Source organism: Anabrus simplex, chromosome 1, assembly GCF_040414725.1.
Source record: "Anabrus simplex isolate iqAnaSimp1 chromosome 1, ASM4041472v1, whole genome shotgun sequence".
NCBI classification, from domain to species: Eukaryota; Metazoa; Arthropoda; class Insecta; order Orthoptera; family Tettigoniidae; genus Anabrus; species Anabrus simplex.
This window is the reverse complement of record NC_090265.1, coordinates 1,723,809,914-1,723,826,265: the sequence shown is the minus strand read 5'-3', so window position 1 is coordinate 1,723,826,265 and position 16,352 is coordinate 1,723,809,914.

Below are 16,352 nucleotides of genomic sequence, written 5' to 3'. Positions count from 1 at the left end.
TACGGCTAGATGCACTTCCCACCGCCATCTTGACAGATCCCCTTCTCGACACCATCTTGGAGGGGCGTAATCTCACAGGGTCCTAGTTTTAAGGCTAGATGCCCTTCCCGACACTATCTTGGAGGGGCCTAACCTCAGAGGACTCTAGTTTAAAGGCTAGCTGCCCTTCTCGTCATGTCCCTTCCCGACACTATCTTGGAGGGACCTAACCTCAAAGGACTCTAGTTTTAAGGCTAGCTGCCCTTCTCGTCATCCCCCTTCCCCGACACCATCTTAGAGGGGCCTAAGCTCAGAGAATCCCAGTTTTAAGGCTAGCTTCCCTTCTCGACATACCCCTTCCCGACATCATTTTAGAGGGGCTTAACCTCAGAGGATTCTAGTTTTAAGGCTAGCTGTTCTCGGCATACCCCTTTCCGACACCATCTTAAAGGGGCCTAACCTTAGAGGACCCTCGTTTTAAGGCTAGCTGTCCTTCACGACATGCCCCTTCCCGGCACCATCTTGGTGGGGTCTAACCTCAGAGGACCCTATTTTATGGCTAGATGCCCTTCTCGACATGTCCCTTCTCCGACACCATCTTGGAGGGGCTGATCGTGAGAGGACCCTAGTTTTAAGGCTAGCTGCCCTTCTCGATACCATCTTGCCGGATACCGCTTCCCCGACACAATCTTGGAGGGGGCCAACAGAGTCCTAGTTTTCAGACTAGCTGCCCTTCTCGACATGCCCCTTCCCCGTTACTACCTTAGAGGGGCCTTTCCTTAAAGGACCTCCTAGTTTTAAGGCTAGTTGCCCTTCTCGTCATGTTCCGTACGATCGCTAACCTCACTCATGTTACCTTGATGGGACATAGCCACGTGCTTTTGTAAGGCGTGGAATTTTGAATACGTTCCCGACGCCATTTTGGAGAGACCTATCCTCACAGTGCATAGTTTTACAACTAGATGCTCTTCCCTGACAAAATAAGTCATAATTTTGTTTTTAATACAAATGAAGAGCTATCTAATAACGAGCCCCGGTATAGTTTGTAATGAATAACGTATGAGAGGATTAGACTAAATAATTTAATAAATTATCATTACATGATAACAATACATTAGTAACACATATCACCCCTTTTGCCATAGATATAATTACGCATTTGTTATACTGTATTATCAACCTGGTAAGCACGGTGTAGAGTTGTCCTTTTCTCCTTTTCACCTCCTGATAAGATGTGGCGCATAAGTTTCACAATTTTTTACTCACTTTTTTTACCCTTTTTTCGTTAGATGAAAGAAGAGGAGAGAACGGTGTACCGATTCCATACAGTACTGAGAATTATATTAAAACAATCATCACGTTCGTGTCGCGGTGTTATTAAAAATGTAAAAACCATAAAAATGAACAATATGACTAATTGTTGTATTGTTAATCGATTTTGATACTAATGAATTTCTATTACATTTCAGTTTTCCTGACCTGCCCTGGAGCAAACCCGAGACCTGACTAGGGTCGTTGTCTTTCTATCGGTGAATGAATCTATAGCTAAGTAGTTACTAGACCTTGCAAATATTGTCTCTCTCTTATGTAGAGGCCCCGGGTTCTTTTCCCCGGTGAGGTCAGGGATTTTTACCTGGACCTTAAGGCTGATTAAACATTAAAATTCGTTTGTTGTATGCGTTATTTAATAGAAATGAATTATGCCGTGAACCATTTCCAACAGTTGAATATGATATACAAAATTTACACACTGAAATGAAAAAATAATTCCTACCAGCACCTGGTAGACTTACTATGTCTAAACAGTATTTCTTCGGTATAGTCTTATCAAGTAAAAACACTGAATTCTGTTGAAATCGTTATTAAATTTTATATTCAATAAATCATCGAAAACACATACACTTTTATCAATATTCAGATAATCATGTCCTTAAGCCACAGCAACCAATACGGTTGTTCTTCATTTCTCTACAAAAATGTGAGAAAAACAATAACAGTATAACACATAAGTTCAGACGGAAACAAACATGCACAGCTTTTTTTAAAAACACTGATCACTGGTTTTTACAAATTTAAACTGAGATTGTATTCAACATAACACACTCCGGTAGAACGTGAGAATGTTTCTTTAAGAAATATAAGACACCCTAGCAATTCCAGTCGTCGGTGTTAAAATTCACTGTAGGAAGGGCGTTGGACCCTTGACCATGAACGAACTGCCTCCATTTCCTTCGATGAACCCGTTCGCCGCCTCTAGGGGGTGCTGAAGGGTCTGTCACATCTTGTTGCCCGTCTCCTTGAAAAGTGTTATCATATGGGTTGATAAATTCATCTATTCCTCCGCTGGTTTGATGTCCTGGAGTATGTTTCTGTCATACAAGCGAAGAGACAACCTGTACTTGGACCTGACCTACACCTGCATTGCCCTCTCTCGTACGAACAATGGATGTGTCTAATGTCGTCGCCTTCGGGGTAGTCGGATAGAAGTCGAAGTGCGGACCCATAAGCAGAACCACGTCCGCACACCTAAGCAAGTATAAAGCGTTCTTCACTGTTATTATAGGGAATGATATTTCTAACGAAGTAAGGCTTTGCATGTTCTCTTCAAGCGATATAATGGAAGTGGTTCTACTCTCTCCTTGACTATCTCCCACCATTCCTGCAAACATTGTAGGAAGATGTTGATTAGGTGCTTCTCCTCGTCGTTTGACTCCGAACAAGTAGTAAAACCCTTCTTAGTCTTCAAAACAGTACGGCCTTGTAACAGATTCTCGAACACGATCCTCCGTTTGTCCTTTGGAACTTCCGTGCTATTGCTTTGAACATCTCCGTCAGACAGGTTGCTAATGGTATTAACACTGGTCGTGTCGTTGTCGTGAGTTACTTCGCCTTCGGTTTTTCGAGGGTTCCGAACATCCCTTGAACTTCAGTTTGCGCTTCATTTGAATGCTCGGAAGAACTTCTCGGTTGCAAGGAATCGTATTGGATGAATCTTTTAGGCACTGAATCTCTTCTTCTGTAGAGAACACTCCATCGTTTGACGAGTTCCATCGTTCGACGAGTTGTCTAATAAGTTCTGAGCGCTTTGCGAGAATTGTTGAGCTAACGGTGATCGCGGTGGTGTTGTAAGTGACGTTACGTCGTCGGTTTACTTCTACGGTAACTCGTCTTCCTTTTCTGGAGTCTGCGTTGTTGATGGTGAGAAGAGAGACTTTAACATGGGTGGCGGTAGTAGATGATTTTCTGAAAAAAGGAAAATCATTAAAATATATTATTATAATTTATTTACTTTTAATATAAATGTATATCATTTTACTTACATGTGTATATGCTTACCTTCAGAAAATCTGAACTTGTTGCAAGGGGAGATTCGATCACATGCTGATATATATATATATATATATATATATATATATATATATATATATATATATATATATATATATTGAACCCATGACCTTTGTGCCCTAAGAATTTTTTGTATGAAAGTTACTGCTTGAGGGCCCATGTCAATGGTGATGAGGAGCTTGAACATAGTCTTGATATCACGGAAGCAGCACGTGGCCAGGGGGTGGCTACCTTCATTCCCACGCTGGGATACGTGACGTCATCCGAACGTGTCGGCAGTGGAAGGATGCAGAAGGAAGTTTATGTCGAATAAATATAATTAAATGAAAGAATTAGTGGTGAATGCAATATAATGATGGTCCTGTATTTATCATTAAGAAATTGGTCTTTAGTAAGACGGATTTGAGACTGCTAAGCCATTTCTGGGGATTATTTCAGAAGGGCGCGTGTGTCTAGCGTCCCCACGCGAAGTCGACAGAAAAGTAGTGCCTATCAAATGAGGTCATCTAACCAGTTAATTTAATGTGCATAAATTTTAAATGTCCAGGAACACTACCGATAGCCAAGTAGCAAGTATGTGGTTACATCCAAAACTCTTTTAAATACGGTTCATTTAAGTCAGAAAAGTTACGCAAATTTTCATGGCGGCAAAGGGAAAATGCCTGGAGAGAGGGGGTGCTGTTTATAAATATAGAAGGGACGCCATCTTGAAGCCCCTACATTTTGTATCGTGAGGCTGAAGACAGAGGGTTGAACTGCTCTGTAAATCGATCGACAAATTAGACTAAGTCCAACCGACAGATTTTAGCCGATGTGGCTGGGGTCTTGACTCCATGTGGAGATAGTTTTTTCTTTGAGCACAAGTAATTGTATAAAAAGGACCGTCAAGAAACCGAAGAAGTTTTATATATTTGTGTGTGGTAAGGGAAGTAATCCTTGTGCGGGAAATAATTACTATCAGTCGAGTGCGATCAACAAAATCAACAAGAGAAGGATATTTCTCTTTTTTATGTTTTATTCCAGGAAAATAAATAAATATTATGATGTACAGCCAGAAATGTAATATGGCTAGATAAGCGGCGGAAGGTCGCGGGTGAGCCGAAGGATGGAATCCGACGTCAATCTAAGGTAGGTGCCTTGCCATCTTACCACCTACCATATCTTGTTTTGTGATGTCAAGCTTATGTGCATTTGAAATGGGTTTTATGACGCAGTTGGTCACCCCTATGTTTTTGGCGAATGTCAAAATATGACGGAAGGTCATTTGTTTTATTTTCTGCTTGGATAAATTTAAAATATTGCGTGTGCCGTGTAACATGTAAAAGTTATTAGTGAGGGCTTCGAAGTGATATCACGACCAGAGTAGATCGTCATTTCCGTGAATTTATTGCCTATACTTTTGTGACGTCAAATTCAGATATTTTATCTGACGTATAAATTTTCTGTTTGAAATTTGATGGAATTAATGTAAGAAGTCCATGGTTACCCAATTTCAATCGAGTGGAAGAGCGCTGTCGGGTTGAGAATATAGAGTGGTGAATTTTGTCACGAAGTGAAACGTTATTCTATGCCCATTTAAACTGTGTCTGACTGACAATAAAAAATAGTAGAATTTTGACAGTCATTTTGGTGAAAATCCAGCTTTGGAAATACGAGATTATTATGCGAAGTGTTCAGTATTAATGTATTTGTTCGTATTATGCGTCGTGGATTCTAAATATTTTATTCCATTTCTTTGTTAGTGAGAGCCGTGGAGTTGAGGCAGCGTTCAGAGTTGTCGTATGAGTTGAGATAGGATTTGTGAATCAGGTGATTGGAAGCCTGTAAATGTGCCGGGATATGTATAAGCCCGAGGAAGATTTTGTGTAATGTTTGGGATGGAAAGTAGAACTAGAGAATCCATGCCGGTATTAATTTGCGACGTGTACAATTATTGTAGGGCATTTTGAAGTATAATCTATGTGCATTTTTGTTGGTCAGAAATATCGTATTTGTTTAATTATGTCGGCGAAGTTAAAGGTTTCATTCTGGGAGGCCAGTCAGGTAAGAAGAAACAGATGTTTCACATCACAGCGGAGCGGGGTCGTGTCTCAATGCCGTCAGCTGATAGGAGTTCGCAGCTCGAATAACGGGGTTTGGGTAGTGTGTTAGAATTGAGATCGCATTTCTTGGCAGTGGATATCAATAATTACGGAATCTAGTTAAATTTTTCATCCGGGAATAACGTATGTGTTATTAGATACTGTAAATTTGTTTAATTGAGATTGTGATGTACATTTGAGACCACGAACTTAGAGTATAATGAGTGAGGTTAGCCAATTTCAGGGTTGTCCAAAATATATAGCGATGGTAATGATGATTGTTTTGTTTGTGAGGGGCGCACAAAGCTTCACGGAAATGTTGTGATAAGATATGACATCGTAATCGGTTTACATTGCACGGCGAGTTACTTATGGTTTTGCACTTAATTATCAGGGTTATCCAAGTAGTAATAATGGTTAGTATTAGATTAAATTAAAGTGTGATGTCACGAAACAAGATAAATACTGGAAATAAGTGATGTAAATTTTTTCCAGCTACCGACGATATACATCCAACATGATCAAGAAATGAATTACTTTAAGATTTGTGTAGGGGCTTTTGAAAGAAACCATTCGTCCGCGGAGATAGAATTTGTTGTTCATTAAGATTTTATTAAATCAGTTAAATGTATTTAATTATTAAATTCAGTGGAAACGTATTTTGAAATAACATTAAATCAAGCGAATGACTTGAAGATGCATTCTGGAAATCTTAGTTTATTTTTCAGGGGAATATGTAAACGTTAACGTAACGATTAAGGGGACATATCCGAAGGTAATGGATTTTACTGCCACAAAGTATTGTATTTGTTGCATTATTTGACTTTGATTGATGGAGCAGTAAATGGCTGGGGTTAGTAAAGTGGAAACTTTGGTCATCAACCGATGTAACTTAATTGTGTTTAGCCTTCAGCTTAGAAACTTGGATGGTCATGGGGTCATCAACCTCAGTGACTTTGAGTAGGGCCATATGCCACCGTAGCATCATTTTCCTTGCGGTCATCATTCACAATGACTTTAAAGTAACTTAGAAGTTTAGATGTCGGTCCATGACATAGTCGCAGGTCACATCGATTCAATTAAGGGTCCATGCCGTATAACCACTGTGTGGCACACACCGATTGGACTGCCTTAATTATACCCAGAGTCCAGAGTTCGTGTTACGAGAACTGGACCATAAAGAATCACTATGATGGTACATGTAGTCTCACATGGAAGCCGAATCTAGGGATTTTCAGACTTTCTTTTCTTTAATTAATAATTGGGACAATGGTTTCTAATAAGGATGCCCATCGGACAGTTATGTCAAAGGCTCACACCAGTGTTCTGACCTTCTGTGTAAGATGATTGTGATGTCCAGTGGACACGATTGGATCCCAATGATACCGATGATAAATGATCAACTCTTAAGAGATTACTTGAATAAATAGGAATATTTTTTTAACAGACCTTTCATTTGAGTAGATAGATTAAAATTACTGAACCCTACCTTTACCTCAGCAAGTGGCGAAGAACCCGATACGACCCAGGAGACAGATCTCATGAAAATTTGTTGATAGGTAAGGAAGGTAGGTATCCTTCATAGTGGACCAAAAGGGTTCAGTAAATATCTTTATTGTTCAAAGTTCATCTACACAGATAGTACTCCAGTCAGTACTACAAAGCAGTACACACACAGTACCCCAAGGCAGCACCCACAATACTCTGCTGTGACTCCGGTGGACACTGACGTCATCCAGCTCTACTGCCGTCCAGCTCCAGTCACTCAGTTCAACACTGACTCGTAGTTCGCGATTAGCCTCCTTTTTATATCCTTCGCGATGCGGCTGGAGCGGGGAGGCTCCTTCTTTTTCACATCAGATGAAGAGGAGAGACCACGGCATGTTCTCCGGGCCGGGTTGTTCACCCCTTGCAGGAAATAGTGCAGGGACTACAACAGTCACGTGAGCTGAGCATTGATGTCATGATATGAGTATAGGTACTCACCATCAGCCATTTACGAACCAATCCACTCAACATTTAACATGCAATACTATTTCTTCCTCCTTCGTCATGACAGTGATAACTGTCCTACACACAATATTACAATGAAACGTAATCTATAACGAACGTTTAAAAAATTAGATCAGTAATAAAATTATTAGGGGATGTGTCATAATTCAGCGAGGTATTTAAATTTTCTGGGGTGAGGGTAGATTACATTCGATGTCCGCTGCTTCATTTTCTCTCATGGTTGAACACAATTTCATTTAAACGAATTATGAATGAACCGAGAGCTTTTATTCCATAATCACATATCAGGTTGTAATGAAGAGCTCGTATCAATTACCGCACTTGTATGTTGGTTAATTCTCGCATTATGTTGTTGACAGTTGGATCAGCACCAGCTGCAGTTACATCACTTTTGTATGATTGTTAAATGAAACATGGTGGATGTGTTGATATGACCGATGTCAGTCAGTCTGCGACAAGAGTTGAAGCAACATTGGTGTTTAAGAGTTCCAGTGAGGTGTGATTCAATTGAGGCGCAGACATGGGAAAGGTAAAAAAAAAAAAAAAAAAAAAAAATGGCCATTTCGTTTTCTTTCTTCCTTGGAGAATGACATAGAAAATGTAGCAAGTTAAACATAAATTTCGTGTGGCTATTTCTAGCCGAGTGCACCTAGCGGCACCTGCCATGTGTAGGTAACTGCGTGTTGTTGTAGTGGAGTGTTATGCGTGGTGTGTGAGATGCAGGGATGTTGGGGACAGCACAAACACCCAGCCCCGGGCCATTGGAATTAACCAATGATGGTTAAAATCCCCGACCCGGCCGGTACGCTGACCATTCAGCCAACGAGTCGGTCAATGTAGCAAGTCAACTGGTAGAATAGATTTGCTTCTACGATTGACGCAAGATGGAACACGTGTTAAGTTCACGACGTTCACATGGTGAAGGTAGTAAGTCAACCCATGCCTCTGGTGGAATTAAGTAGCCTATAACCCTTGTCATTTGTTGATAGTAAACTGCATGTAAGCCTTGTTTATAGCTATTTATTTATTTATTAAGTTCGTTACGACCCCTGAGGATCACGAGTGACTTGTTCGGTACGTTTTCTTTCTTCCCAATACTACTACTTTATAGCTATTACACTTCGTAACAGTGATATTTCAGTTGCTAGAATGCCTCCTAAACCTTTACTATTCAAAATGGTAAGTCCTTATTACCAGCATCATCACATGACGTTCATACTAGTTCATTGTTTTAATAAATAAATAGCCCATTATCCGCCTCCGTAACATAACGGTTAGTGTTATTAGCAGCTATCCTCGGAGGCCTGGGTTCGATTCCCGGTACTGCCATACATTTGAGAATGGCAGAAGGGCTGGTATGTGGTTGAAATGGTACACGCAGCTCACCTCCATTTCGAGGATGACTGAGGTGGGAATCGAACCCAACTCTACTCAGTTGACTTCCCGAGGCTGAGTGGACCCCGTTCCAGCCCTCGTATCACTTTTCAAATTTCGTAGCAGAGCCGGTAATCGAACCCGGGCCTCCGGGGTGGCAGCTAATCACACTAACCACTACACCACAGAGGCGGACAGAAGTATATGCACAAACTAAAAACAAACGTCCTGAGATAAGCTCAATGGACAAATGTTACCCTAGTGCGCACGCACAGATGGATCGTTAGCCCTAGAACCGGCAATGTTAAATTCTGTACCGGCAGCCATTTTGAGTGATATTTACCTACCAAGTGGATTTTTATTTTCACCCTATTGTGAACGATGCTCCATGGCACTCTTGCATATCGTTGGAAAGTTAATAAACCACCGATTCAGATGGTAACGTTAACTTTCCTGCGAGACTCCATAAGAAAGTGAGACTTGAAAATGGTGGAATTATATTTCATTAGCAATTGAGCATTAGCATTTCATTAGCAATTTAACAACGTAAAATACGAGATGAAGCATGAAAACACAAAATCCAAGATATACAAAATGATGCGCATATATATACACAACATGTATGCGCCATGTTAGGCCTACCAACCTATGCGGGTGCACGAACTTGTTATAATAAATGTTATTAGAGAAACTATGCTACATACAGCTAACTAATACGAAAATGGTGTAGACGGAAATAACAACAACAAAGGTGCACTTTTAACTCGCCAATACATATAATTACAGCCTCAGAATGAGAGGTTTAGCGATAACAAGTACAGCGCCATTACACAGTATTTTGGTTCGTATAGCCGCGAGTCGTTCATTTGTTTCCAAGGAAACATATACAAGGAGATTGTTTCTATGATGAAAATGAGTAAGAAGCATCTGTAAACTTCTAGGATCACAAGACAAGACATGCCACACCATCTGTTAGCGGAATAGTGCTACTAAACGAAGAAATAAACATGCGTCGAAGAATCGACTCTGCCGCTACAGAAATGGGCAAACCGTCGATTCATGTACGCTTGCCGGTTCTAGGGTTAACCTGTATAGATGGCGCAGCGAACAAGTCCCGTCCTCAAACTCACACGCACTGCCTCTACATGAGCATAAGGCAGTAGCGATCAGTGAGACAGTGTAGGTCAGCATGAGTAGATATAAGTGACAGAGTGGCAAAAAGGGGCAATCGTGTTTGGCCGTGCCCATGGCCATACGGTGCATGAAGTTGCTGGATTTGTTGGTGTTTAGCAGCGGACTGTTCAACGTATCTACAAGCAGTGGCATACTACACGTGGCCACGAAACACGTCAGAATTGTGGTCGGAAATAGATCCTGACTAAGATGGACTGGTGACGCGTTTCGCGGCTTGAGAATCAAAATCGTTTCCAAACCCGACAAGAATTGCTGCGGTCAGTGAATGAAGGTCCATCCCAACCTGCTAGCGAGAGGATATTGCGACGGGAACTACATGCAAGAGGCCATTGCTCACACAAGCTGCGCGTCTTTAATGGGCTAGAAATCATCGACCGCGGACAGTAGCCGACTGGCGCAACGTAATGGGTCTGAAGAATCACGTTTTTGTCTGTGTTCCAATGACGCAAGTCGTCGAGTGCACCGAAGGCCAAATGAAGCAATTCATCCTGGATGTATGCAAGGTCAGGTTCAAGCCGGAGGTGGGTATGTGATCTTTTGGGGGTGTTTATCGTATCATGGATCGGGCCCGCTCATTGAGGTCACCACTAACATCGACTTCTGGATGATCAGGTGTTGCCTTTCAGTCAACATCTGCATGATGATTATGCTATTGATACCCCGATTTTTCATGATGACAACGGCAAAGTTCATCTGACTGGACGCATATGTGACTGGTTTTATGAACACTCCCGCCACCCTGTTAAATCTTGATTGGCCTACAAACCACCTGACTTGAACCCCATTAAGAATAGGTCAGACTTCTTGGAACAACGGATTAAACGCCGGCATCAGCATTGGTGGAGTTGCGCGATCAAACCCTCAGCGAGTGGCTTAACCTGGATGTGACGTACCTGCACAACTTTGTGGACACACTTCCTAACCGAATCCAGGCGATTATAAAGTTCAGAGGCGAAGTTGCACGGTATTATGATGCTCGTAATGGTTTCTGCAGGGGAGACTTATTTTTTGTCCGGTGAGTTTATTTGAAAACGTAAGACGTGGCCTTAATTAAGGTACAGCCCCTGCATTTGCCTGGTGTAAACATGGGAAACCACGGAACCCAATGTCGACAGCCCTGACGTTCACGATGTGTTTGGTTCGTGGACATTTCTTAATTATCACTCATTTAAGATTCTAGTCTTTTTTTTTTTGTTAGGGGCTTTACGTCGCACCGACACAGATAGGTCTTATGGCGACGATGGGATAGGAAAGGCCTAGGAGTTGGAAGGAAGCGGCCGTGGCCTTAATTAAGGTACAGCCCCAGCATTTGCCTGGTGTGAAAATGGGAAACCACGGAAAACCATTTTCAGGGCTGCCGATAGTGGGATTCGAACCTACTATCTCCCGGATGCAAGCTCACAGCCGCGCGCCTCTACGCGCACGGCCAACTCGCCCGGTAAGATTCTAGTCAATGGATACATTTTGAAGTTTTAATTATCGTATCATATCTTTGTACTTCGTACTTTTAGGATGCGATGACTGAGCAGTTAGGCCCCTTTAAACAAAAAACATCATCATCATCATCTAGTCCCGCTGGTGAAGAAAATGTTCACCATCAGAATGTTGCCCGTACTAGATGATGTCGTGGAATACAATTTCTCATGACTAGAATGCGTGCTTAAAGTCTCGATTCAATTCGAAACTTTTCCGCAGTGTTCGTGTGGAGTGAGGGAATATGACGCTGTTGACGGTCATTCGTCCGTCGGATGGCGACTTTATGCCTTGAGCAGGTACTTTGGTGTTATTCAACATGAGTAGGCTATGGTGATAGGTGAAGCAATGTTCCGATGAATTAAATGACCACACCATAGACATTCGCTCGCTGGTGAGTCTAAGTACCTCTACAGTGATAATAGTAACAACACCGAGTTTATTGGCCGTGCGGTTAGGGGCGCGCAGCTGTGAGCTTGCATTCGTGGGATAGTGGATTGGAACCCCAACCGCACAGCCAACTCGCCCGGTGGTTTCTTTCAAACTGTCTTTGTCTTTAATGCTCGCGGGACAAGCTACCACGATACTTTTCAAACCAACGATTGTTTCAGAGAAAAATACAATTTTGGCTTTTGTTACATTTATTTTCTCTAAATTTGTCGGGCAAATTACTTTTCTGGTTAGTTTCCTTACCGGCTTCATAATTCAAGATTTCTGAAGTTTGAAAAGGCCTCTCAAATGTTCGCCGGACACGGTAGCATTGTTTACAAAAAAGGCCAGTGACAAATGTTGGGATCACACGATTTGTATGACGTGAATGGGTTCAAGACTTAGGTACAGAGGCCTAGTTTAATTAGCTGGATGTCTTATCTCACGCGTACATGCTTCCTCCAAATAATGTTTAGAACATCGAACATTCACTGGCAACTTGTGTAATGAAATTCCACTACCTTTAAATTCTTGTGATTGATAATAAGAAACACAGCAATAAAGCATGACTTGAACTGAGAGTACTTAACATCAAAAGAATACACATTCACAACCATCACATTTAAACACATTTAAAGGCGTGTGTCTGGTAGACAGGGAGCAAGAAAGCGATCCTAGCGGCCCGATATGGAACTTCAGTGTGACCAGTTCGATAACGTCTCACGGGCTCTATTTCAAGGCCTTGTAGTATAACGTAGGCAACGGTATGAACACATAATGGCACCATTCACAGTTAACACAATCCCATAGTGTTCCTCACATATTGGAACTAACCACGGGCCACGTACTGTATACTCATGGTGTTGCTCACATAATGATACTACTCATAGAGAACGTAGACCCACGGTGTATCACACATTATGGTAACACCCGCAGGCAACACAAGCCCACGGTGTTCCTCACATAATGTTACTACTCTCAGGCACCGCAAAACCATGGTTTTCCTCACATAGTCACGGGAGCCAACTAAACCCATAGTGTTTCTCACATAGTGGTACTAATGACAGGCAACGTAGACCTATGGTGTTTCTCATAAAGTGGCACTACTCATAGATAACTCAGACCCATTCTGAAGACAGTGGAATTCATACGATGGCACTTATCACAAACAACCCCCAGACGCGTAGTGTTCCTCGTATTATGGTACTGCTCCTATGTAACGTGGACCTATGGTTTTCCTCGCAAGGTGGTACTAGTCGCAAGTAACGTCGACCCATAGTGGTTTGCACGTAATGGTACTAATCACAAGTGTGTCTATTGGTTCTAATGTCATCATCTTTTGGCCGCCCCTTTTAGTTGCCACTTACGACAGACAGGGGATACCGTGGGTGTATTCTTCGTCTGCGTCCACCACCCATAGCGGGTAGACAGAGAAAGAAAAAGACATGCGACACTTCGAAGAATGAATTACCGGACATACAAAGGTCACGAAGGGCGTGAAAATGAAAGACTCCATAGGCCTCAAATGCTCAAATACCGTCGAGGTCGGAAAAGAACAAACGGGAGTGCAAACTGGGTAACGACAGTCATCATGCTCACTGGGTGAGCTAGGATTCCCCAACTCCTGAAGGATGTCAAACGATTTCACACGTAGTTCGGAATGAATACTGAACGTTTTGATGAACTGCTCACAGCTTGCCCCACACGACCAGCTGATTAGCAAAGATTCTCGAGTGTCGCGCTAGTGTGACATCGTGTCTCTGTGGGAGTCTTACCTTTTTCGGACACATACGATATCACGTTTGCTAGGCGTACGCTCCTCCCTTCCTTTTGCCGAAATCTCCATTTTACCACCGTCTCCCTACCCTTGATTAGGCCTACTCACTACCCGATACTGATATATTCACACCTTTGGCATTCTTCACACAAAATTAAAAGATTCCTTTGAAGTCCTCTCCAGTTTTCCATTTCTTCCGTCCATCCAACCCCTTTATTCTTCCTAACTCCGTAACCGACCCTTGTCAGTTATCTTTGCCATTGTTGTTAATTTGTTATTATTAATAGTTTACTGTTGATATTTAATATTGTTGTTTACACCGATTGTTATCTTTCATACTTGTATAAACTTGTTAGTATCATTAGTGTAAAATGGCCGTCGTAGAATGTATCTAATAATTAAATATATATGTACACTGTAAATCAAATTAAATCAAATAAAAGAGCTCCGACGTTTTCTATGTCAACAGAGCGTTTTTAAACAATCATCACCAGTAGGAGGACGGAATCACTCAAACAATAAACAGGATAGGGTGAGTCAATATTTCAAGGGGGAAGGAAAATGAGGTTTAAGGACCCTAGTCAGGGGCAGAGTTCAGTAGGGGTCACTGCTGGTAGAGAGAGAAATAGTCTGCTGTTGATAGGCCTATTACTGGCATTTTAGATAATGTACGATCTCAATCACAAATATAATTTACTTCTGTAAAAATAAAGAAGTCCGCCTCTGTGGTGTAATGGTTAGTGTGATTAGCTGCCACCCCCGGAGGCCCGGGTTCGATTCCCAGCTCTGTCACGAAATTTGAAAGTGGTACGAGGGCTGAAACGGGGTCCATTCAGCTTCGGGAAGTCAACTGAGTAGAGGGGGTTCGATTCCCTCCTCAACCATCCTGGAAGTGGTTTTCCGTGGTTTCCCACTTCTCCAGGCAAATGCCGGGATGGTGCCTAACTTAAGGCCACGGCCGTATCCTTCCCTCTTCCATGTCTATCCCTTCCAATCTTCCCATCCCCCCACAAGGCCTCTGTTCATCATAGCAGGTGAGGTCGCCTGGACGAGGTACTGATCCTCCTTCCCATTTTATCCCCCGACCGAAGGTCTCACGTTCCAGGACACTCTCCTTGAAGCGGTAGCGGTGGGATCCCTCGCTGAGTCCGAGGGAAAACCGAGCCTGGAGGGTAAACGGATTGAGAAAGAAAAGAAAAGAAAAACAAAGAAAAGTTTTATTGAGGAACATGGGCGCCCGCAGGATCTTTTCCAGGGGGGAGGGCACATTAACAATTTTCTTGAATATAAAAACCAATATAACGTCAGCAACATTAAATTGTTTACAGAAATTTCCGGTTATAACAGATGCTAGGTGACTGTCAGTAATTGCAGTTTATGAAATAATCTGGTATGATATTAAACAATTGAACATCAACATTTTAGAATTCCAGGGGGGGGGGCGGCAAGTGCCCCCCCTTGCCCCCCCCCCCATTGCGGGCGCCCATGTTGAGGAATATGACTTAGAATCGGACAGTTTCATAAAAGAGGCCGCTTCTATGTACGATAGGTGTTTGGAAAAAGAGTTCTGAGTGTATAAAGTCTTGTGGATCAAAAGGGGAAAAATAGGACGATATTGTTTTTGCTATCCACGCAATTGTAGAGAGAAATGTTTTTCATTTATTTCACGTCATGGGACAAAGGATAGGAAATATTATACCTTTTTCCAACCAGATATTTTGAAGAGAATGAGTTACAAACTGAAATATGATCGATATAAGAGAAATGAGGCTGTCCGTCAGGCAATGCATCAGGCAGTTTATGAAAGAAATGTTAACTACATTTCCCTTTGAAAAAAAATTAAATTATCTTAAATTACGTCTTTCAATAACATGTGTGACGCGATGTTACGTAGCAACGGTGCAGGCTGTGATGTGAAACATTGATTGATGCCCATGACATTCAGATCAACGGCCTGTGCAGTTCTCAAGATACTGTTGCTAGGTAACATCGCTTCACACATTTTGTTACATGACACTACAGTACTTCGTAACGCACAGCTCTAAGAAATACCGTATTTACATCAAAAGACAAGTCAGTGGGTGGTGTTAAAACCATTGTCTTGATGCATTTAGTGTTAGAATAATATGCATGTTAACATGATTCTTACCCAATTTTGTCCCTCTGTGGGTGGGGGCGGTAGAATAACACCCACGTATCCCCTGCCTGTCGTAAGAGGCCACTAAAATGGGTCTCACCGGGCGAGTTGGCCACGCGGTTAGGGGCGTGCAGCTGTGAGGTTGCTTCCGGGAGATAATGGGTTCGAGCCGCTCTGTCGGCAGCCCTGAAGATTGTTTTCCGTGGTTTCCCATTTCCACACCAGGCTGCACCTTAATTAAGGCCACGGCCACTTCCTTCCCATTCCAAGGCCTTTCCTATCCCAACGTCGCCATAAGACCTATCCAAACCAAATTATAAAAAATGGAGCCTCAGGGGCTCTAAACTTCGGAGCGTGGGTTGCCGACCACGGGGCCCTCGGCTGAGTCCGGGGATAGCTTCCACTTACTTGTGCCATTCTCCTCACATTCATCTATCGTATCCGACCTCACTTGGTCAACTCTTGTTCTGTTCGACCCCAACGGTACTATGTTGCAAATCCTGTGTAGTCTTTTATTTTCACGCCCTTCGTGGCCCTAGTCTTTCTT